The sequence below is a fragment of the Nyctereutes procyonoides genome, unplaced genomic scaffold (assembly GCF_905146905.1).
Source record: "Nyctereutes procyonoides isolate TBG_1078 unplaced genomic scaffold, NYPRO_anot_genome, whole genome shotgun sequence".
In the NCBI taxonomy this organism is placed as follows: Eukaryota; Metazoa; Chordata; class Mammalia; order Carnivora; family Canidae; genus Nyctereutes; species Nyctereutes procyonoides.
The window spans coordinates 38,002,904-38,026,021 of record NW_026575042.1 but is presented as its reverse complement, the minus strand read 5'-3'; the positions used below and the strand labels follow the sequence as shown (position 1 = coordinate 38,026,021).

The following is a 23,118-nucleotide window of genomic DNA, read 5'->3' as shown; positions in this document are numbered from 1 at the left end:
GGTATGAGTGAAGAAAGCACACCTTTCCAAGCTGTCAGCCGGAGCACTAGTGGTGACAGATGTTAATCTCACCACACTAACTTTATGAGCCAGATTAAAATGCCTATAAACAAACCCAGATGAACATGTTTTGTTCATATTAAACGACCATACATCTGACTAGAGATGGTTCTAAATGTGAGCTAGCTAACAAAGGAGGAAGGCAAGATGAGGATAAAAATGCACTCAAGTTGTTGGGAGCTGGCCAGTTTGAGAGGGAAAAGGAGAAAAACTCAGATGAAAGGATGAAAGCCTAGAGAATGCCTTTTTATTTTCACACTTTAACATCTCTGAAATTGGACAGAACTTCCCCTACCTGCTCCAGCTGGATTGCTCTCTGCACTTAGAAAAAACTTACTCATCTTCACTCCTTGCCAACGTATATTCATGCACTGCCCGGGAAATCACGGCACTTTCTGTGTTTCTTCCACTCTTTTGGCACTGGGTCACATAGCAAGTAAAAAGTGCTGTTACTGATGTTTATTGAACAATTTCAAGTTTTTTTTTTTAATTGATCGCTCATAAATGATAAAAATGTTAAAATAGTAAAATAAGTATACAATGAAAAAAAAAGCAAGTACTGTTAATAGACTCTCCAGAAATTCCTGAGTATGTACAAACACATAATACAACTCCTTAAACATTTTTTAAAAAAGATTGTATTTTGGGGCAGCCCTGCTGGCTCAGCAGTTTGGCGCTGCCTTCAGCCCAGGGTGTGATCCTGGAGACCCGGGATGGAGTCCCACGTCGGGCTCCCTGCGTGGAACCTGCTTCTCCCTCTGCCTCTGCCTCTGCCTCTCTCTCTGTGTGTGTGTCTCTCGTGAATAAATAAATAAAATCTTAAAAAAAAAAGATTTTATTTTAAGTAATCTCTACACCCAACATGGGGCTAGAACTTACAATCTTGAGATCAAGAGTCACACACTCTACTGATTAAGAGAGTCAAGTGCCCCTAATTTTTTTTATTGTTATATAACACACATAACGCAGTTTACCACCTCTTTAAGTGTAGAGTTCAGCAATATTAAGTACATTTACATTGTTTTTGTTTCATTTTGTTTTCAACGAGGCTCCATGCCCAAGATGGAACCCAATGCAGGGCTTGAACTCATGGCCCTGAGATCAAGACCTGAGCTGAGATCAAGGGTCGGATGCTTATTTTTTAAAATTATGATTCTTTTTTTTTTTAGAAGTTTTATTTATTTGTCAGAGAGAGAGTGTGCGTGTGCACACCCAAGCAGGGGGAGTGGCAGGCAGAGAGAGAAGGAGGCTCCCCACTGAGCAAGGAGTCCAATGTGGGAGTCGATTTCAGGACTCTGGGATCATGACCTGAGCCAAAGGCAGATGCTTAACCAACTGAGCCAACTAGGCATCTCAGGACATTTACACTGTTATGCAAGCACTTTCCAGAACTTTTTCATCTTCTAAAACTAAAACTATATTCATTAAATAACTTTCTAGCTCTCCTTCTTCCACTGGCAACCAGCATTCTTTGTTTCTGAGTTTGATTACCCTAGGTGCCTCACTGAAGTAGAATCATACAGTATTTGTCTTTTGGAGACTGGTAGCACAGTGCCTTGAAGGTTCATCCATGTTACGGCATGTGATAGAACTTCCTTCCTTTTTAAGGCCAAATAATAATCCACTATATGGATAGATCACATTTTGCTTATCCATTCCTCTGACAATGGATATTTGAGTTGCTTGCACCTGTTGACTATTGTGAATAATGCCACTAGGAACATGAGTATGCAAAGATCTCTTCAAAATCCTGCTTTCATTTCTTTTGAGTATATACCCAGAAGTGAGATTACTGGCTCATATTACATCAATTCATTTTTATTTTTTTTTAAGATTTTATTTATTTATTCATGAGACAGACAGAGAGAGAGAGAGAGAGAGGCAGAGACACAGGCAGAGGGAGAAGCAGGCTTCCCATGGGGAGCCCCGTGTGGGACTCGATCTCAGGACCCTGGGATCATGACCTGAGCTGACGGCAGACACTCAACCACGGAGCCACCCAAGTGCCTCTCAATCCATTTTTCATATGAGTTTTTACACATATTATTAACTCACCTGCTTTTAAAATATATATATATATTATATAAAAATATAATATATATTAATATATAAAATTATATAAAAATATATTTTTTAAAAGTAATCTCTACACTCAACATGAGGCTCAAACTTACTACCCTGAGATCAAGAGTTGGATGCTCCATCGACTGAGCCAGGCAGGAATCCCTCTAGCCTGCTCTTTTTGTTTAATAGTAACAGTAGGACAGCTTTCCATATAAGCACTTCCTTATCCATATTATTCTCAATGGCTGCAGAGTATTCCACTAAGTACGTTTTCTGTATTTTATTTCCCTGAGAATCCTTCAAGACATTAAGCTGTTTCCAATGTATAATAAAGTGTTGCATTAAACATCATTGCAAACATTTCCTTACAAATGTGTCACAGTATATTTGTAAAATAAGTTTCTACAAGAATACCTACGTCAGAAGTTATGTATTTTTCATTTTGATTACATTGCCGGATTTTACACTCTTAAAATGTCAGTCGCAAATTTCAAAAAGGTCTTTGTTTCCTTTTTTTTTTTTTTTAAAGCAGGTACAATTTCTCAGGAGGCCTCACACATTGGATATATAAGTTCTGAAGATCTATTATATTATTTCAATTCTTATACTCTATTATTGTTTACTTTTAACATATGAGGATCTTTTTTCCTAGCTAGATGCCAAAATATTTAAGGGTGAACATAATTTACTGTAACCATTCTTACCTTCACAGATAGTTTGGTTCTACAGACTTGCCAGAACTTGATTTGTACATGGTATGAATGACAGTCTTGCCTTTTTTTTTTAATACATTCGTTCCTTTATTTGTTTGTTTTTTATTTTGAGTAGGCTCCACATCCAACGTGGGGCTTGAACTCACAACCCTGAGATCATATGCTCTACCAACTGAGCCAGCCAGGTGCCCCTATGGTCTTGCTTTTCGTGTGTGTGTGTGTGTGTGTGTGTGTGTGTGTGTGTGTGTGTTTAAACTTCAAAATGGAGAGGTCTTCAGTCTTTTATTCTTCTTTTTAATTTTTCCTGTGTAGCTACTCCAAGTGAAATAACCAGAATCATTCAATTCTAACAACAACAATAATAACTGCCACTAATATTTATATTTGGACATGCACTTTGAAATAAGTATTGCCCAAAAATGCTTGACAGGTGTCATCTCATTCAGTGCTCATCAAATGAGACAGGTGCTAGTTTTACCTATATCAGGGAAAACTGAGGCTAAGTGAGGCTAACTGACTTGGCCAATGTTACACACCTGGAAATCAGCAGTTTTCTACAGAGGATTCCAGTCTATTTCATTCCCCAGTCCAGGCTTTTCATTCACACCATATCATCATGGCATATAACTTCCAGTTAATCCAACTTATCATCCATCCATTGGTCAACCACACCTCTTCCCTTCCTCATGGAGCAGACATCTTCATTAGGGGAAGAGAGGGCAAAGTGATTAGAAGTTTCCTCATTTGGGGAAGATCGCCATTTTGGGGATCATCTTTCAGAAAGTGGTTATTTCCAAATATTCCTACTGTTCAACTGTATATATACTTATGAAAGAAGATTCTTTCTTTCTTAGATAAAGATCATGATTTCCTTCAAATCATAAATTTCACATGCATATGAGAAGCCCCAGAGAGGAATCCTATCTATTTTTAACTAAGGCCAACTTGTGAAACCCACATTTTAGAAAATGACAAGCATAGTAGGATTCACACTATTTTGAACTTTCATTAAATAGTCATCAAATTTTAGAATTTGAAAGTGGCTTGGTTCCAGTGAAAATTACTATTATAGAACAAGCAATATCTTTCTAGGCATGTCCGGTTGGCCATGGAATGGATAACTTCCATAAAGATATATAGCATCCATATTCAGTATTTAGCCTGTGAAATAATGAACAAAAAATCATAAATTAAAAAAAGAAACAAGGAAGTTCAACTTCATACAATAGACAGTAAACATATGTAAAGCATCACCACCTAGTAGATCCCACATGTTTCATAAATAGTTTAGGTAAATTCACCATTTCAAATCCACAATAAGCTAACAGGAACCAGGATCTGGGGGCACTGGGGTGGGGGAGCTGAAGACAGGAGGCAAGGTTTGCACTAACATTTGAGGAATGACCATCATCCACCAGAATGGGCTGATGGTTTAGAATACCGTTAACCAGGACCAAAATTCTTATGATTTTATCAAGTGCAAAATCTGCTGAGGGTGGCATCTACCCTAGTTTAGTGCCCAGGCTCGATATACACAACTCCCCTGGTGGCTGCAACTCACAGACATAGATATCGAAGAGCATACCTTTTTCTTCTTTTTACGGGTAATACTCGATTTCTTGGTATTTTTCCAAATAGATTTGAAGGTGTCCGAAGAGACTTGAGGAGTGATTATAATTTTTAAGATTGGGAGTTTACCTGAGGGGGGTGAACATAACAGTAAATGGGTAGGATATCTCATAACTCCATTTGATGGACTGGTATTAGCTTCTGAGAAGGGCATTCTCATACATTCTTATTAACTGGGCATCTTCCCTCTCACTGAATACATTTTCCCTATATCTTCTTGATGTGAGTGATCCATAACAATTTATTTCTGTGATAACTCATCACTCTAGTTCTTTCTTTTCCATTCCTACTGTCATATGTTTACTTGGATAATTGCAGGAGACTTCCAACTTGTCTTCCTAGCTTCAGACTTCCCCAACCCCAAGTCCATCCTAGAATCTACTCCCAGATTAATCATCTGAAAGTGAAATTCTGCTCTTGTCATTCATCACCTCTAATACTTTATTGACTCTTCATCTTTAGTGGACCTCTCTTGGTTTTGCTTATCCAGCTTGCATTTTAGCTTCTTTCTGGAACAGAATCTTGAATTTACTTTGGGGTTCCACTCCCCTGTCCTCCAGGGGTGGATAGACACATAACCCAGATCTGGCCAATTAGTGGATTAATTCTCCCTGTCAGAGTGGTTGGTTAACAGGTATGTGACTCATGATGGTCCACTGAAATCAGGAGAAAAGTTCTTTCTTGAGTTTAAACTGGTACAATGGAAACTTATGGCCAATGCTGCCCGACTTGCTACTGTGTGGGAAGAAACTGCCTGAGAATCAAGTCAACACAAGCAGAACTTCCAGGAGATAAAGGTAGGTAGTGTTACTGAATCCCTAAATCCAGCTGGACCTGTAGCTAGAGTCACCCTGGACTTTTAGATATATGGGTCAACAATTTTGTGTGTGTGTATTTAGATCAGTTTGAGTTGGTCTTGTATGGCTTGAAACCAAGATTTCTCACTGATTTTCCTATAAAGCAAGATTTGTGATTTATAAGAAATATATATTTAGATTATTCAGATCTCTCACATATATTTGGCCTTTGTCCATGGTTCCTGGCTCCAAAACCTTTGGAGTTTCCTGAGCAGTAAGAGAACTGTGAGCATTTTTTGATCTCTTAGGTGTGTGGGAGGGGATGGATGAAATAGGTGATGGGGATTAAAGCGTACACCTATCATGATGAGCACTGAGTCACGTACAGAAGTGTTGAATCACTATATTGCATACTTGAAGCTAATATAACACTCTATGTTAACTACACTGGAATTTTTTTTAAAAAGGAAAACTTGAAAAATATATTTGGTTCCTTGTTCTCAGTTCCTGAAAACGCCTTAGAGCTGTAAAGGTGAAATGGGTACCTTGCAATTCATAACAAACCCCTTCCCACCACACCTGAGTTTATGTAAATGAGGAGACTTTGGGACAGCACCTAAGGATGGGGCTGGTGGCCAGGGGAACTAACCATAAATAGAGGCTTAGAACATTCAGTCCTATCCCCTGATTCTCCAGGGAGGGGAAAGGAGCTGGAGATTGAATCAATCACCAATGGCCAGGGGCACCTGGGTGGTTCAGTGGTTGAGTGTCTGCCTTTGGCTCAGGTCGTGGTCCTAGAGACCTAGGATTGAGTCCTGCATCAGGCTCCCCCACAGGGAGCCTGCTTCTCCCTCTGCCTGTGTCTCTGCCTCTCTCTGTGTGACTCTCATGAATAAATAAAATCTTTTTAAAAAATTCACCAATGGTCAGTGATTTAATCAATTATGCCTATATAAAAAAGCCTCCATAAAAATCCAAAGGACAGGATTCAAACAGCTTCCAGGTTGGGAAACCAGAATGCTTCCACGTGCCACCATGCTGGGCTCCAAACTCCATGAGGACAGAGCTTCTTTGTTTAAAACCTCGCCCTCTGTATCTCTTCACCTGGCTATTGATTTGTATCCCTTAATATCCTTTGTAATAAATCAGCAATTTAGTGAATAAATTGGTTTCCTGAGTCATAATAGCTGTTCTAGCCAATTAATCAAACCTAAGGATGGGGTCATGAAAACCTCAGATTGAGCCAGCCAGTCAGAAGCACAGGTAACAATCTGGACTTGCTATCGATGTCTGAAGTGGTGGTGGTGGTGGAAGGGGATAGTCTTGTGGGACTGAGGCCTTAACCTGTGGAATTTGATGCTATCCCCAGGTAGGTAGGGTCAGAATTGAGTTGAATGGTAGGACACCCAGCTAGTATTTGGGAATGGCTTGGTGGTGTGTGGAAAAGCCTACTCCTGAGGATCCCTGGGTGGCTTAGTGGTTTGGCACCTGCCTTTAGCCCAGGGCATGATCCTGGGGTCCTGGGATTGAGTCCCACATTGGGCTCCCCGCATGGAGTCTGCTTCTCCCTCTGCCTGTATCTCTGACTCTCTCTCTCTCTCTCTCTCTCTCTCTCTCGAATAAATAAACAAAATCTTTAAAAGAAAAAAAGGCCTACTCCCATACATCAAAATTGGGGTCAGAATAATAAGACTCAAATACCTAGCATGCCATTCTGAAAGCCTGTGTCAACCCATCCTTCTGTTATTTCTCATGGCGCTTGCCCTTCTCCCCCTTCCTGTTTCTCATCTAGCCAAATGTCTGGGCAGTGCTTGCAGGACCACAGGTGCCTCCAGCTGTAGTTTCTGGAGGTCAGGATCCACCAGGAAGAGGCCAGAAGCAGAAAGGTAAGTAAGAAATATGGTTGAGAGGAAAAAATAAGAACCTTAAAAATAGTACTGCATGTACTATAAATAAGTACTTAAAAATAGTGCTGCATAACCCTCCAGAAGATCAATTGAGATTGAAACATGAAAATGGTTGTAAGAGCATGGGAACAAATCATGCTGGGCACAGTAAAAGGGTAGTAGAGGGTAAGGTGGATGAATATGGATAAGGGACCTGGAGGTAGAAGACAATACAGTTTACAGTTTATAATATCAGGACTTAGAAAGGGCTAGAAGCCATGTCACTGAGAGCTTGGGTGGCACATATGTGCCTGGAAGATAAGCAAAGTCAGTATTCTATTTAGATGTTTTCCTCTGGTGAGTAGCGCTTATTGGTACTCGGTGTGGTCATCCATCTTATGGGTGATCACAAAAAAAGGTGTGGTTGGGGGGGGTGGGATGTTGCTCTGATACTTCAGGGTGGGGTTGGGCCATAACAAAATCTAAGACAATAATTTCCCAGGGGTGTGCCTGGATTGAGGGGTTGTGCAGTAGCCCTTCATGTTTCCTGGGTCTAATTTTGGCCCAGTGTCTTCCACATTTCCTTATAGAGCAGCAAGTTATACACCTATACAGTCTGCTAGGTGACTTGAGGGACCATGTGGAATGCCTAGAAAAGAACCTGGTGTCTCACTTAGGCCACTCTAATGGGGTCCCTGGCTTCAAAGGCCTTTGATTAGGTCTAGTGTAGACCAGTTGACCTATCTATCATAATCTAAAGGAGCTTGAGGCAAATACTTCTAGTTCTCTAATATCTTTTCTGATCTTCTTTTCTTTCTTTTTAAGATTTTAAAAATTTATTTGAGAGAGAGAGAGCAAGTAGGGGGGAGGAGCAGATGGAGAGGGAGAAGCAGGCTCACACTAAGCAGGGAGCCCAACATGGGGCTCCACCCCTGCACCCCAGGATCATGACCTGAGCTGAAAGCAGACGCTTAACTGATTGAGCCACCCAGGCACCCTCTGACCTTATTTTCTAACAGAGCTCAGATTTTTTATATGGCAGCAATGTGCCCAGCTAAAAATGAAGGATGGGCATGTGACAGGTTTCTGACCAACTGGAAAGCATAAGTATGCTGGGTATTTCTGAAATTTCCTCATACAAGTACCGGCACTTTCTCCTTGTCCCTTCCTTCTGGTCTGGAATGGAAATGGGAGGCTCTCAGTGAAGTAGCTACCTTACAGCTATGAGGATAAAAGCTACCTGCTAAGGCTGATGGTGGAGAAAGAGAAATGAATGATATTGAGGCGTATCTATACCTGCTCAGTCTTCCTCTACCTGATTAAGCCACTATAGCTGGTTCTCTAGTTCATGTAGTCAAATATCATCTTTAACTGATGCAGAAGTTAATAGCAAATAGGAAGAAATCATTGTCAGGGAGAAGGCCCACCTATAGAGCAGGACAGGAGGCAGAAAACAAGGTCAATCAGAAAACAAGGTCTAAAGTCTTGACCACTGTGAAGGTCAGGAGGGAGTGTAGGCTATATAGCTCAGGCTGTGAGGAATGTTCGGGGCTGGAAACCATGTGAAATGGGGCCAGTAATGTGGTATGGGGGCCAGCTTGAAGCCTCAGAGGATTGATGCTACAACCACACCCACAAAAAACACGGTCTTGTTCCCTGAACACCACATTTTTTATCATCCTTTTCACTTCTTTATAAAACTCTAGCCCTTCACATTCATGCGTGAGGCCTCTAACTCCTTAGTGGAAGCTGAGGTGATTTAAGATAGCAGGAGAGGGATCCCTGGGTGGCGCAGCGGTTTGGCGCCTGCCTTTGGCCCAGGGCGCGATCCTGGAGACCCGGGATCGAATCCCACGTCGGGCTCCCGGTGCATGGAGCCTGCTTCTTCCTCTACCTGTGTCTCTGCCTCTCTCTCTCTCTCTCTCTCTCTTTCTCTCTCTCTCTCTCTCTCTGTGACTATCATAAATAAATAAAAAAAAATTAAAAAAAAAAAAGATAGGAGATATTGGGCTGTGCCTTGGTGGCTTAGTTGGTTAAGTGTCTAACCTCGGCTCAGATCATGATCACCTGAGCTGAAGTCAGACGCTTAACCAACTGAGCCACCCAGGTGCCCCAAAGTTCTTTTTATATTATTTGCTATTTCCAGTAAAAATTTTACGTATTGACTGTTACCCTTCCTCTGACCAAACCTCTCAAGAGTGATATTTCACAATTTTTAGTTAAAATCAACACATGGTGTATTGATTCGTACGGTCATATATTTTTTGTACACAGTGTTTATAACTCTTTTTTTTTAAGATTTTATTTTTAAGTGATCTTTATACCCAACTTGAACGTACAACCTCAAGATTAGGAGTTGTACACTCTACTGAATGAGCCAGCCAGCTGCCCCACTTATATATCTTTCTTCTGAGTTAGTAATTGCCTTAATTTTTCCTTCACATTGTTTTCTGTGTACCTATTCTAAATGTTCTTCCCAATATTTTTTATTTGTCATACACCCATTATCTTGGAAACTACTTATGTATTTTCCTTTTTTTTAAGATTTTATTTATTTATTTATTTATTTATTTATTTATTTATTTATTTATGAGAGAGATAGTGAGAGAGCACAAGCAGTGGAAGGGGCCAAGGAAGAGAGAGAAACAGACTCCCCACTCAGCAGGGAAACTGATGTGGGGCTCGATCCCAGAACCCTGAGATCATGACCTGAGCGGAAGGCAGACACTCAACCACTGAGCCACCCAGGCACCCCTACTTAAGTATTTCCAATGCTCTATTCAGTTTTTACTGTAGTCTTTTATTTTTCTGCTTCAATTTGGACTAGTTCTGACCCTCAACCATCATCTGGGATTCCCTTTTCTCCTTTTCTGTATTGGTTCCTGATTTCTGGATTCTACATTCTTCATCTTTATGGTTTATTCTCATTTTGTTCAAGTGTGTTCTCTGGGAGCTTCCTAGGAAACAGAGGAGGCACAGAGTTTGAGTTCTTATGTGCTGAAAAGATCTTTACTTTATCCTCATACTTGGCTAGAAACTGGGAATGGATAGAGTTCTCACACAGTTGTCATGGCACACATGTCCCACAGTTTCTAGCTTCCAGTTAGAAGTCTGATGTAATTCTGATTCCCAGTCTTTTGAATGGAATATACAATATTTATCTGTAAGCTGTTAGATTCCCCTCTTTGTTGCCTAGGGTCCTAAATGCCATGGTGACAGAGTTGTTATCATTCACTGTTGCTGGGCATTCAACAAAGCTCTTTCAACATGCAGATTTGTGTGTTGATTCAGGGAAAGTTCTTGATTTGTTTGGTAATTATTTGATAATGCCCTCTCTCCACTTTTCTCTGTTCTTTCTGAACTATGAGTTAAATACTGGGGTTCACAGACTGATCCTCTCTCATGTATTCTCCCCAATTTTTCATTCTAATTTTTTAAAAGATTTATTTATTTATTCATGAGAGACACACACACACACAGAGACAGAAAGACAGAGAAGCAGAGACAGGCAGAGGGAGAAACAGGCTCCTCGCAGGGAGGCCAGTGTGGGACTCGATCCCGGATTCCAGGATCACACCCTGAGCTGAAGGCAGATGCTCAACCACTGAGCCACCCAGACGTCCTCATTCTAATTTTTAAAGATTTGTTTGACTTCATCTTTCATCATTTGTTTTGAAATTTTTATTTTGGCTATCATTTGTATTTGCCAATAACTTTTTCTTATTTTCTAATTATTCTTTTTTCACGGCATCCTGTTCTTGTTTTATAGATGCATTATCTTCTGTTTCACGGGGGGAAGTTGTAACTAATTTCTTTTTTTTTTTTTTAACTTTCTGTGTTGTCTCTCTATCTTCAGAGTTCCCTTTTTTCTCTCTGTTTCAGGCTTGGTTTCATCTGTTGAAGACTTGCCTCAAGTGTCTGGAGATTCTCAGATTTCTGTTCACAGTGAAGCATGAGGCATCCAAAGGCTGATGGGAAGCTTCTCTGTATGAGCAGGGCTTGCTTACCTGCTGGGCTTTTTTGAAGGGTGAGGGCATGGCCAGGGGTCAGCATCTGTTGTTCCTTTCTCTGGGGCTATTCGGTTTATCAAAAAATACTCTAGAGGCATGTGGGTGGTTCAGTGGGTTAAGCATCTGACTCTTGATTTTGGCTCAGGTCATGATCTTAGGGTTTTGAGATCAACCAAGCCCTGTGTCAGGCCCTGCACTAGGTGTGGAGCCTGCTTAAGATTCTCTCTCTGCCCCCCACCTCACGTGCATGCTCTCTGAAAGAAAGAAAGAAAGAAAGAAAGAAAGAAAGAAAGAAAGAAAGAAAGAAAATACCCCAGGCTTCTATATGGCCATCAGCCTCCAGAAGCAGCGAAGACAAAGGTGCCTCAGGTAATGGTAAAGGCTGAGTCCCAAGTGTTCAGTGTATATAGAATTTTCCCTAGTCCTCCTCTTTTCAGCTTCTTACTTTACCCTCATTCTCTGCCACACTGGGTGTCCTGGGTCTGCTGAAAGCTCTGTTTGATTTTTCCAGAGAAAACTCACCTATATGTGAGCTTAAATAAAAATTTTAAATAAATAAAAATAAATTTAAATTAATTTAAATTTAAAAATTTAAAATAAATAAAAAAATAAAAGCTTCTACATAATAAAAAAAGAAAGAAGAAAGAAAGAAAGAAAGAAAAGAAAGAAGAAAGAAAGAAAGAAAGAAAGCTCACTAACTGGTCTTTTTTCTTCTGTTCTCACCTCTCCCCCAATCTGTTTTCAACAGAGAGCTGGAGTAATCCTGTTAAGATGTGGGTCAGATCAGGTCACTCTTCTCAAAATTCTCAAATGCCTTTCCATCTCAATAAAGTTAAAAATTAAAGTCTTCATAATTGCCAAGAAGGCCCCCTGCTGTCCATGCTTGCTTCTTGGAACTCTTTTGTCCTATTACTCTCCTATTCTTTCTCCCTCCACTCCTGCCATGCTGGTTTCCATTGTGGTTTTAGAACATACCAGGTAGCCTCCTGCCATAAGCCTTTGCACTTGCTGTTCTGCTTACCTGAACTGCTCTTTTCCTAGATATCTACATGGCTTGTTCTCTCACACCTTTACTTTGAGTCTTTACTCAAATGTTTCTTCTTAGAACAGCTTTCTCTGGCTATCCTAACTCAATTCCCATCCCCTGACATACATGCTTTATCTCCTTTTCTTGCTTTATTTTTCCATCAAGTATGATCCCCATCTGATACACAATGATATATTTTACTTCTCTTTATAGTTGGTTTACTGTCTGGCATTCATTAGGAAGTAAGACCCAAGAAAGCAGGGATTCACTGCTCAACTCAGACAAAGCCTGGCATTTGTGGGGTGTCCCAATCAGATGTGCAGGCCACCAACGTGGGGTGCTCCAAATTGGGTGGAGGCTGGCAGCATGGGGGGGGCGTGAAAGAATTCACTCAAGGCAGAACAAAAGAGATAAAAGTTTACTGAATACGCTACAAGGGAGTGGTGGGCAGGACAGCAAGGGAGAGACTGTCTGCTAGGAGGCAGTGGCGAAGGGCCACAGTTATAGGGTGAAGTGAGGAGGCAGGGAATGTATGGGATTTACCCTTTTCCAGTAATCTTAGGAACTGTGCCTGGTCGTAATTGGTCAGTTAGGGCCTATGGTTATTTCAAGGCGAGTCACTTAATGAGCCTGTTTGCATTTGGCTTGGTGGTCACTGTAGGCCGTTTTGCCTTGTTCTACAGCATTTAATAAATTTATGTTGAAATAAATAGATAAATAAGAATGGATAAATGAAGTCTTCTGTCGTTTTAAAAATTAGTAAAAAAGCAACCCTATAAGATATGTTTATCCCTCTGCTTTTATTATTATTTTTTTTTGTAACTAGTGAGGTTCCTGATGTTTCTGAGAAAGCTTTCATTGTGTGTGTTCCATCATTAAAGGTAGCTCATTAAGAATTCCTTGGTAGACATAAAATGACTTTAGGCTGTTAATTTGGATTTCATGGAAGAAGTAGAATTAGGATTAGAAATTAGCTTGTTAACTTGCAAATGATAAGAACACACAAGCAATCAAAAGAAGAACATTAGTTCTATAATCAGTGATAATACTAATCGCTTTTAATGTTTAAAAGATGCCATTAAGACTAAATGGCAAGAGATTTCCCTATCGAATCCAACCAGCTAACCCTGTTTCGAGGAGTCTTTCTTGGTGTTCAAATTAACAATGAAGTGCTCCATCAGAAACATGCCATAATTATTTTGGTTTAAAATGTGGATGCATTAAAGCTACTCATGATATATACTACTATATTTGTGGGGAAAATGCTTTCTTGAACTATAAATTGTTTTTTAATGCTTTTTAAATGAGAATCTGCATTTTCAGGTGGGTATTTCATAATTATCGTCCCTGTTTATGCAAATTGAACCATTTACTAAGCAAGCACAATGTCTTGCAGCTCCAAATAAGTACTTGATGAGAATAACTTGCCATTAAATCAGCTGAGACTGTCCATCATTAGCACTCACAGTAATGATCAGAAGACTGCCTGCAGCTTTTTATAATGTCTTCTGCCACAAAGTATAGAGAGAAAGTGACCGTGGTGCTAAGGGAAACCAAATGAAGTCATTAACCTGCTTTCAGCTTATTGAGCTTAAAGTTAAATTTAAATTCGTTTTAACAAAATAATTCTATTGAATTTGAACTCAACTCTGATGGACTAGAAGGTAGATGTTCTGTTTCTCCAAAATAAAGGGATAACTCAAAACTCTTGGGATCATTTGGTTGGCTGTGAAGAAATGATGAGACAGTGGTTTGGGTTTAAAAATGGCAACACGGTAGATGATAATATATAATTCTGCTCTCTAAAACTGCCAGGGCTAGAAAAAAAAAAAAAAAAGCAATCTAAAACTATGCCATGTCTCTAAGGTCATTTTATAGAAGAAATGATAAAGACCAGTGCTTGTACTACTAAATTCTCACCATGTAACCTGCCAGATAATGCACCAAGATTTCTTCCTTTTTAAACACTGAATTTGGATGTTCAAATCTGTTTACAATGTCTTTAATTGAGCTTTAGTATTATTTTTTTATTTATTCATGAGAGACACAAAAAGAGGCAGAGACATAGGCAGAGGGAGAAGCAGGCTCTTTGTGGGGAGCCTGATGTGGGATTGGATCCCAGAACCCCGGGATCACTACCTGAGCCAGAGGCAGACACTCAACCACTGAGCCACCCAGGTACCCCTTTTGGGCTTTATTTTATTTTGTTTATTTATTTTTTAAAGATTTTATTTATTTATTCATGAAATACAGAGAGAGAGAGAGGCAGAGACACAGGTAGAGGGAGAAGCAGGCCCCATGCAGGGAGCCCGATGTGGGAATCAATCCCAGGACTCCAGGATCAAGCCCTGGGCCAAAGGCAGGGGCTAAACCGCTGAGCCACCCAGGGATCCCCTGGGCTTTATTTTAAATGCTGCTTCCTCATCTTCTGTCTGCAGTAAAATAGCTATGTTAATTATGGTCATGCATATTAATGAAAGGAGGGGGGCAGGGTTGGCTAATGTTAAATCATAAAGGACTCCTGATGCTCTCCCAATGTCAATCACAATTTAAACAATCTTTGATGGTCCAGCAAGCATGTCAGAATCTTATAAGGGATGTCACTTCAGTTTTCCAATTGCTGTCTGGAGAAATATCTGTAGGTTAGTTTGTGGGGGAGAATAGAGAATAGGAGAGTCCCTCAGAGAATATTCCTTATAGTAACCCTCCCCTAATCAGTGTTTTCTCTTTCCACAGTTCCAGTTACCCATGGTCAGGAAGCAGATAGTCTTCCTTCTGAAGAACCAACAGAAGGTCAGTAGGATCCTAACGCTGCTGTGACATTCCCCTCATTTCATCTCATCACGCAAGTTTTGTCATCGTACATCATCACAAGAAGAGTACAGTACAGTTAGATATTTTGAGAGAGAGACCACATTCATATATTTTTAATGACAATGTATGTCATAAGTATTCTTGTTTACTATTAGTCATTATTGTTAATCTCTTACTGTGCCTATTTATAAATTAAACTCTCATAGGCATGTTTGTATAGGGAAAAAAACACAGTATATATAGGGTTTGGTCTTATCTGTAGTTTCAGGCATCCGTTGGGGGTCTTGGAACATGTTCTCCAGAGACTACTATGCTTAGGTCAAAGATGACATATGATATCATAAAAGTTCTTGAACTCTGTGCAAATCACTGGGCAAATGGACACAAGGGTATGTGGCTTATGACAGTGCTCCTGGTCATCGCTTAGCTCAGGCCAGTTATTTAATGAAAGAAGTAGAGTGGGTCATGAAAAGTATAGGGGTGAGCAGATGTTGGACAAATGCAGAGGAACACAAACCACAAACACTCTACCTGTCTTTCTGGCTCTCAGTGCTTCAAGTATGTGAGCAGCAGCCGTTTCTCCTAGGACATTGTTTCCAAGGTCAATTTCCCTTAAGTGAGCAGAGTATGTGATCAGGCTGGCCAAAGAAAATGACAAATCAAAATGGCATCGTGCCAAGCACGCTTACTCAAAGCAACTCAATCTATTTATTTTGGAGTATGATTTCTCTTTTTAGGTCTTCAACACTCTCCTCGACCGCCCTTTCAAAGATGATGCGCTGACCCAATTTGAAACTACAGCTATCCTGAATCCAGGCTCTTCCAATCTACTTTCTTTAGTTTGGATGCCTCTCCTAAGTAAATTGGTAGGATGAAGACTTTTAGTTGCCTTAAATCTTCCATTTATTTATCTATTCAGAAGATACGGTGTGGTATTGTGCAGGGCTTCCCAGTCTTTTAGATTCTACAAACAGTAAAATGTCAAAAAGCTTTGAGAAGACTGGTTTGACAACTTTTATATGTCAAATAAATAACAGTTCTCACCTAGAAACACTTATAGTCCAACTATTTTTAGACAAAATTAGGAAAGGCATAGTGTCAAAATAAAGGATAGCTTTTAAAATTAAGCTTAGCTTTATGAAAAATGAACACTACACCTGCCTTTTTTTTCTAATTTCTTTGAGGATTATTAAACATTCCTTCATGTCCTAGCACTGTCCTGCCAACTGGTCTTTGAGAATCTCTGGCATCATGAGCAGACATGATCTCTGGGTGAAAGCCTGGGCTCCTGGCCAGCTTCTACCTCCTGTCAACCGTGTAATCATGGGCAGGCCATGTGCCCTCTTGGGTCCTATCTTTCTCGTCTGTAACACTGGCCCCCAAGTTGGCTCTTCTGCCTATTTCATCAGGTTGTGGTAAAAACAGAATGAAGCAGTTTCTGTGAAGGTATCTTGCAAAATGCAGTATCAGAGATGTTATTACGCTGAGTGCACGCTTACTAAATTGCATATATGTCTAACATTACAGGGATCAAAGAAATTTAACACATGGCCTCTGATCTGAAAGAAATTATCACACAACTTTCAATAAAACAATTCTGAGTCCTTCCCATGCACTGGGGATATGAAATTTCAGTTAAGATCTGTAGTAAATACAAGGTCATTTTCCCTGTACACACTTTCTATTGATTCGGCAGCCAGAACTCAAGGGTGGGGCTCAATGGTTCTGCAAGACTCTCCCTGTCAAAGGTCTTGCTCCCAAGGAAATAGCCTATCTAATCAGGACTTGCCTGGTTTTGGCTTCCTGAACTGACTGCCTGTGTCCAATTCCGTCAGATAAGATGGGTGAAAGCAGGGATGCTTCAGGAGGGAGCAGGGATTACAGAAAGAGAAGGGATAGTATTGAAAACAACTTCACAACTTGACAATTCTGCATCTAAGTCTGATACTCAGCCTCACATGAGCTAAGTTTTTTTTTTTTTAAGATTTATTTATTTGACAGAGAGAGCACATATAAACAAGGGGCGGGAGTGGCAGGCAGAGGAAGAGGGTTCCCACTGAGCAGGGAACCTGACACGGGGCTCGATTCCAGGGCCCTGGAATCATGACCTGAGCAGTCAAAGGCAGATGTTTAACTGACTGAGCCACTCAGGCACTCCATGAGTTAAGATTTTATAAAGCATTCACTATGCATCAGATGTGATCAGGGCAATCCATGTCCTCCAAAGGTGTGAGTGGGGCTGAAATCTGCCAAACTCTGCTTGTCAAGTTCTGGGATCTGAAGCATAGACCTAGAAAGGGTAACCTCCTCTGACTCATGGGCCAGAGGTAGTGCCTCTTTTAATTTATCTGCCTGGAGGGGCCCTTTTTCTAATTTGTATTAAGGGGCTAGTTGGAGCCCTATGCACTATATTTAACATGTTACATACATGATCTAATTTAACCCTATAAGAATTTCTTGAGTTAAACACTATTATTATCCCCATTTTTACAAATGAGGAAACTGAGTTATAGAGAAGTTACTATAAAAAAATATATATAGGTTAAAAGTAAAAGGACAGAGGGATGCCTCGGTGATTCATTGGTTGAGCATCTGCCTTTGGCTCAGGGCATGATCCCGAGGTCTGGGGATCGAGTCTCACATCAGGCTCCCTGCAAGAAGCCTGCTTCTCCCTCTGCCTATGTCTCTGCCTCTCTGTCTCTCATGAATAAATAAATGAAATCTTTTTTAAAAAGGCAAAAGGACAGAAACAGATATACTATGCTAATATTAATCCAAAGGAGGCTGAAGTAGCTATATTAATACTCATCAAGGTATATTTCATACAAGGGAATATTACCAGAGATAAAACTATTACTAGGGATTTTATAATGATAATAAGGGTCAATTCTTCAAGTGACTTAATCTTAAATGTTTTTTTTTTTTTCACAACAGATTTTAAAAATATATGAACCAAGGGGCACTGGGTGGCTCAGTTGGTTGAGCATCCAACTCTTGATTTTGGTTCAGGTCATGATCTAGGAGTCCTGGGATTAAACTCCCACATTGGGCTCTGTACTCAGCAGGAAGTCTGTTTGAGATTCTCTCCCTCTCGCTCTGCCCCTGCCCCTGCTCACATGCTCCCCTCCTCCTGCTCTCTTTCTCTCCCACTCTCTCTAAAAAATAAATAAAATAAATCTTTTTAAAAACCACATGAAGCAAAACTGATTAAATTGCAAGAGATACAAAGTCACAATTACCCCTCTCTCAATAATTGATAGAGCAAGTATAGAAAATTTGTAAAGAGGGGATCCCTGGGTGGCGCAGCGGTTTAGCGCCTGCCTTTGGCCCAGGGCGCGATCCTGGAGACCTGGGATCAAATCCCACGTCGGGCTCCTGGTGCATGGAGCCTGCTTCTCCCTCTGCCTGTGTCTCTGCCTCTCTCTCTCTCTCTCTGTGTGTGACTATCATAAATAAATAAAAAATTAAAAAAATTTGTAAAGATATAGAAAACCATAACAATGCTGCCAAACAACTGGACCTAACTGACATTTATTAACATTCCATCCAAAAATAGTTAAATACACATTCTTTACAAGTGCACATGGAACATTCACCAAGATACATGATAATCTGGACCAAAAACAAGTATGTTCTCTAATCACAGCATAATTTCATTAGAAATCAACCAGAAAAAAATATTTGAAAAATGTACAAATATGTAGAAACTAAACACAACTCTTAAATAACCCATATGTCAAATAAATCAAAAGGGAAATTAGAAAATAGTTTGACTTAATGACAATAAAAATATGACATATCAAAATTTGTAAGATGCAATGAAAAAATGCTTAGTGTTAAAATAACTATTTACATTAGAAATACAGAAAGTTTAAAATAAAAAACTTAAGCTTCTATCTTAATAAAGAGAAGAGCACATTAGACTCAGGGGAAATAGAATAAAGTTAAATAATAGAAATAAGAGTATAAGTCATTGAAATTGAAAAAATTAAAATATTAGAGGAAACCAAAAGCAAGTTCTTTGAGATGATCAATAAAATTGATAAAATTCTAATCATGTTGATTGGGGAAAAAAGAAAACAAATTATCAATATTAAGCACAAGAGAGGAGACACCACTACAGATCCTCCAAATAGGAAAATGATGAGAAGGAAACATTATGAATAAATTTAAGACAATAAATTTGAAAACTTAGCCAAAATGAGCCAATTGCTTAAAAGATATAAAGATATAACACTCCCCTCCCACAATAACCAGGATAGCCTTCCATCTATTAACAAAATTAAATTTGTAGTTAAAAAATCTTCCCATAAAGAAAACTCCAAGTCCAGATGTCTTCACTGGTGAATTCTAGCAAATATTTAAAGATAAAATAATGCCCATTCTAATATAAGTTCTTTCATAAAATAGAAAAGGAGGGAACACTTCGTAACTCATTCTGTAAGGCCAAAATCACCTTGATCCCAATAACAAAGGAAAACATTACAAGAAAAGTAGGCAGCAATATCCCTGATGAACACAGATGTGAAAACTCCTAACAAAATGTTAGCAATATACTAAAAAGATAATATATCAGCAATGTATTAAATCTACCAATATACTAAGAGGGAAATAAAATGACGTTTATTAATATAACTATTATAAAAACAGCAGCCGGGGAGCCTGGGTGGCTCAGCAGTGTAGTGCTGCCTTCAGCCTGGGGCCTGATCCTGGAGACCCAGGATTGAGTCCCATGTCGGGCTTCCTGCATGGAGCCTGCTTCTCCCTCTGCCTGTGTCTCTGCCTCTCAATCTCTCTCTCTCTCTCTCTCAAAACAAAACAAAACAAAGCAAAAAAAAACCCCAAAACAAAACAAAACAAAAAAACAGCAGCCAAGGTATCCAAGTTGGAAATTCCCAACTTTCCTAAATAAATAAGTTTATTTAAAAAAGGATATTTTTCTTCTAAAATAAATAGCCATTAATCCAGCCCTCAAGTCTCAAATCTTAGTTCTGTTCTGTTGTCTTTCATTGCCCTAAGGTGCTGTCAGTACTGATGTCTAAGATGGTATAACCTGGAGCCTTCCACTGAGCAAGGTTTCCTACTGCAAATGCTCACTGTGGCTTAGCCCACTGGGTATGGAATTCAGGAGAGCTGGGCAAAGAGATGTCCAAGGTTGCAGCATAAATATGGCAAGGAAATATTCTGTTTTCTAGAAGCTTTTGAGAAAAGCTCTGTTTTTCTGCCTAGGTAGATTGAGACAACTTTGTAATAAAAAAATAGTATTCACTCTTGAGTAGGCTGCCTTTCTTCCTTAGGTCACATGGCTGACTTTAGGGAAGAAAAATCTGGAGCTCATAACTCCTGCCTTTCCTCAGTTGCCAACTTCATTAAATGGGGTTTCTAGTGAGGTCTTTGGAGCTCCTTTGTGGGCTCATATACAACTGCCATGCCATTTTTATGATTTCAGGCCTTCCCTTAAGATCACAGGTGGGTCGCTGCTTCCCTCTCAGAGCTGAAAAACCTCATTTGGCACTGTTTCAATTAAAAGAAATTGCAGGGATCCCTGGGTGGCGCAGCGGTTTGGCGCCTGCCTTTGGCCCAGGGCACGATCCTGGAGACCCAGGATCGAATCCCACGTCAGGCTCCCGGTGCATGGAGCCTGCTTCTCCCTCCGCCTGTGTCTCTGCCTCTCTCTCTCTGTATGACTATCGTAAATAAATAAATAAATAAATAAATAAATAAATATAAAATAAAACTATATTAAAAAAAATAAAAAAATAAAAGAAATTGTAGGGACGCCTGGGTAGCTCAGTGGTTGAGCGTCTGCCTTTGGCTCAGGTTGTGATCTGGGGGTCCTGGGATTGAGTCCCGCATCGGGCTCTGGGCAGAGAGACTGCTTCTCTCTCTGCCTGTGTTTCTGCCTCTCTTTCTGTGTTTCTAAATGAATAAATAAAATCTTTTTTAAAAAACAAAATAAAATAAAATGAATTGTAATTAAATCATTGTCCCTACGATTTAAACCAAGCATCTAGTTTTAGAACGCGAACAAATAAAACCTCTTTTCTACTCACCATATTAAAATCTGAGTGAATTCCAACAAGCCATTTTCTCCTTCTTTTCCTTTTCCATCTATGCCATTATCTGCCAAATACAATTTCACTAACCAAGGACCAGCTTCAGTCAAATCTTTCATCTTTTTCTTGATTCCTATCAGAAAATAATATTTTATTATTTTTAGACTATAGCTCTCCCATTTGCCACCAGCTAAGTTGATCTTATTTTTTTAAAACTGTACTTATTTGACTGGTGTGAGTAGATGCATTTTGCAGTATAATGAAGGAAATACATACAATTTAAGAACTCCTTTAAAAAAATACTTTATTCTTTACCATAGCAAGCCCCAGATTGCTCTGTATGAAAGGAAATCTCACTTAAGATTTAGACTGTTACCTTTACTTTGGCTAAAGAGGAAAATCAATGTCTTTAGAAATTTCCTGGTAGAAGATAAATGAGCTGCCCACTGATCCTGGGGAAGTGATAGTCCTTATCCAGGGATTCAGCTCTTTAAAAGAACCTGCAAAGCTGTCACATTTTTTGAGCCCTAGAAGAGCAAATTTGAAGGAGAAAGAACCATCTTGCCTTTGTGGACTTCCCGACTGAGGTCAGTGGTCCTGGAGTCTGATTCATCCCCATTGGTCTATTCAGCTTTCATAAAGTTCAGTGTCAGTGCTGCAGCAAGGCATACGTACACATTTAATTATACCAGTTCAAATTTAAGAGTTTGGCGAAGAAAAAGACAGGAAGAGGATGGAAAAGGAGAAATAGCCATAGACATAATGTCAGCTCATCCACTCAGTAAGTATGAGATGAGAGATCTGAATCTGGTCTCAAAGCCAGATGGCTTCCCAGAGGCTTCCAACTATTCAAAGTTATATACAATATAACCCCCTAAACACTAGCTGACTACTTCATCTGGGGCTTAACTGACAAACAATGATCTGTTCCAAAGCTGGCCAGAAACTGCACAGGACTTAGAAATAATATACCTATATGTTTATTGTGTGGGCAGTTTAAGGAATTATAAAGAATTACTTAGCTATAAACTAATTCTGCTTAATATGCTGACTTAAGAACCTAACCAAAGGGTAGATGGGATTTTTTGTACTTGATTTCATTCAGCATTCGACAAATATTTTTGAGCTTTACTATATGCCAGGCTGGAAACCCAACAGGGAACAAAAGAAACAAAACTCCCTGCCCTTTTGAAGCTAACATGAAGTGAATGCTATCTAGTGCATAGGAAGAGCAAAGAAGAGAGAAGAGTCAATGATAACCAAGTATAAGTTTTCAAGTCATGAAAGGGAAATGACTTTTTAGGGAAAGGTGAGAAATCTGGACTTTGGCCCATTCTAGTGTGCCAGTTAAAAAAAAAAAGTATGCTTTTAAAAGAGATTCAAAAGACCTCGAATAGCCAGGGGAATATTGAAAAAGAAAACCAGAGTCGGGGATATCACAATGTCAGATTTCAAGCTGTACTACAAAGCTGTGATCATCAAGACAGTGTGGTACTGGTGCAAAAACAGACACATAGATCAGTAGAACAGAATAGAGAACCCAGAAATGGACCCTCAACTCTATGGTCAACTAATATTTGACAAAGCAGGAAAGACTATCCACTGGAAAAAGGACAGTCTCTTCAATAAATGGTGCTGGGAAAATTGGACATCCACATGCAGAAGAATGAAACTAGACCACTCTCTTTCACCATACACAAATATAAACTCAAAATGGATGAAAGATCTAAATGTGAGACAAGATTCCATCAAAATCCTAGAGGAGAACACAGGCAACATCCTTTTTGAACTTGGCCACAGCAACTTCTTGCAAGATATGTCTATGAAGGCAAGGGAAATAAAAGCAAAAAATGAACTATTGGGACTTAATCAAGATAAAAAGCTTCTGCACAGCAAAAGAAACAGTCAACAAAACTAAAAGACAACCTACAGAATATGAGAAGATATTTGCAAGTGACATATCAGATAAAGGCCTAGTATCCAAGATCTATAAAGAACTTTTAAAACTCAACAGCAAAGAAACAGACAATCCAGTCATGAAATGGGCAAAAGACATGAACAG

The 23,118-nt window shown here is 39.6% G+C and overlaps 1 long non-coding RNA gene across 1 annotated transcript; it reads right to left on the bottom strand.

Moving 5' to 3' along the window:
• Positions 1-380: 380 nt before the first annotated feature.
• LOC129507159 (uncharacterized) lies at positions 381-21,167 on the bottom strand. Its single transcript, XR_008663934.1, has 5 exons — positions 21,054-21,167; positions 15,532-15,638; positions 4,423-4,535; positions 3,374-3,998; positions 381-480 (listed from the first exon to the last, which is right to left on the bottom strand). It is a non-coding gene; the product is annotated as an uncharacterized LOC129507159 (long non-coding RNA).
• Between the last annotated feature and the right edge of the window lie 1,951 nt (positions 21,168-23,118).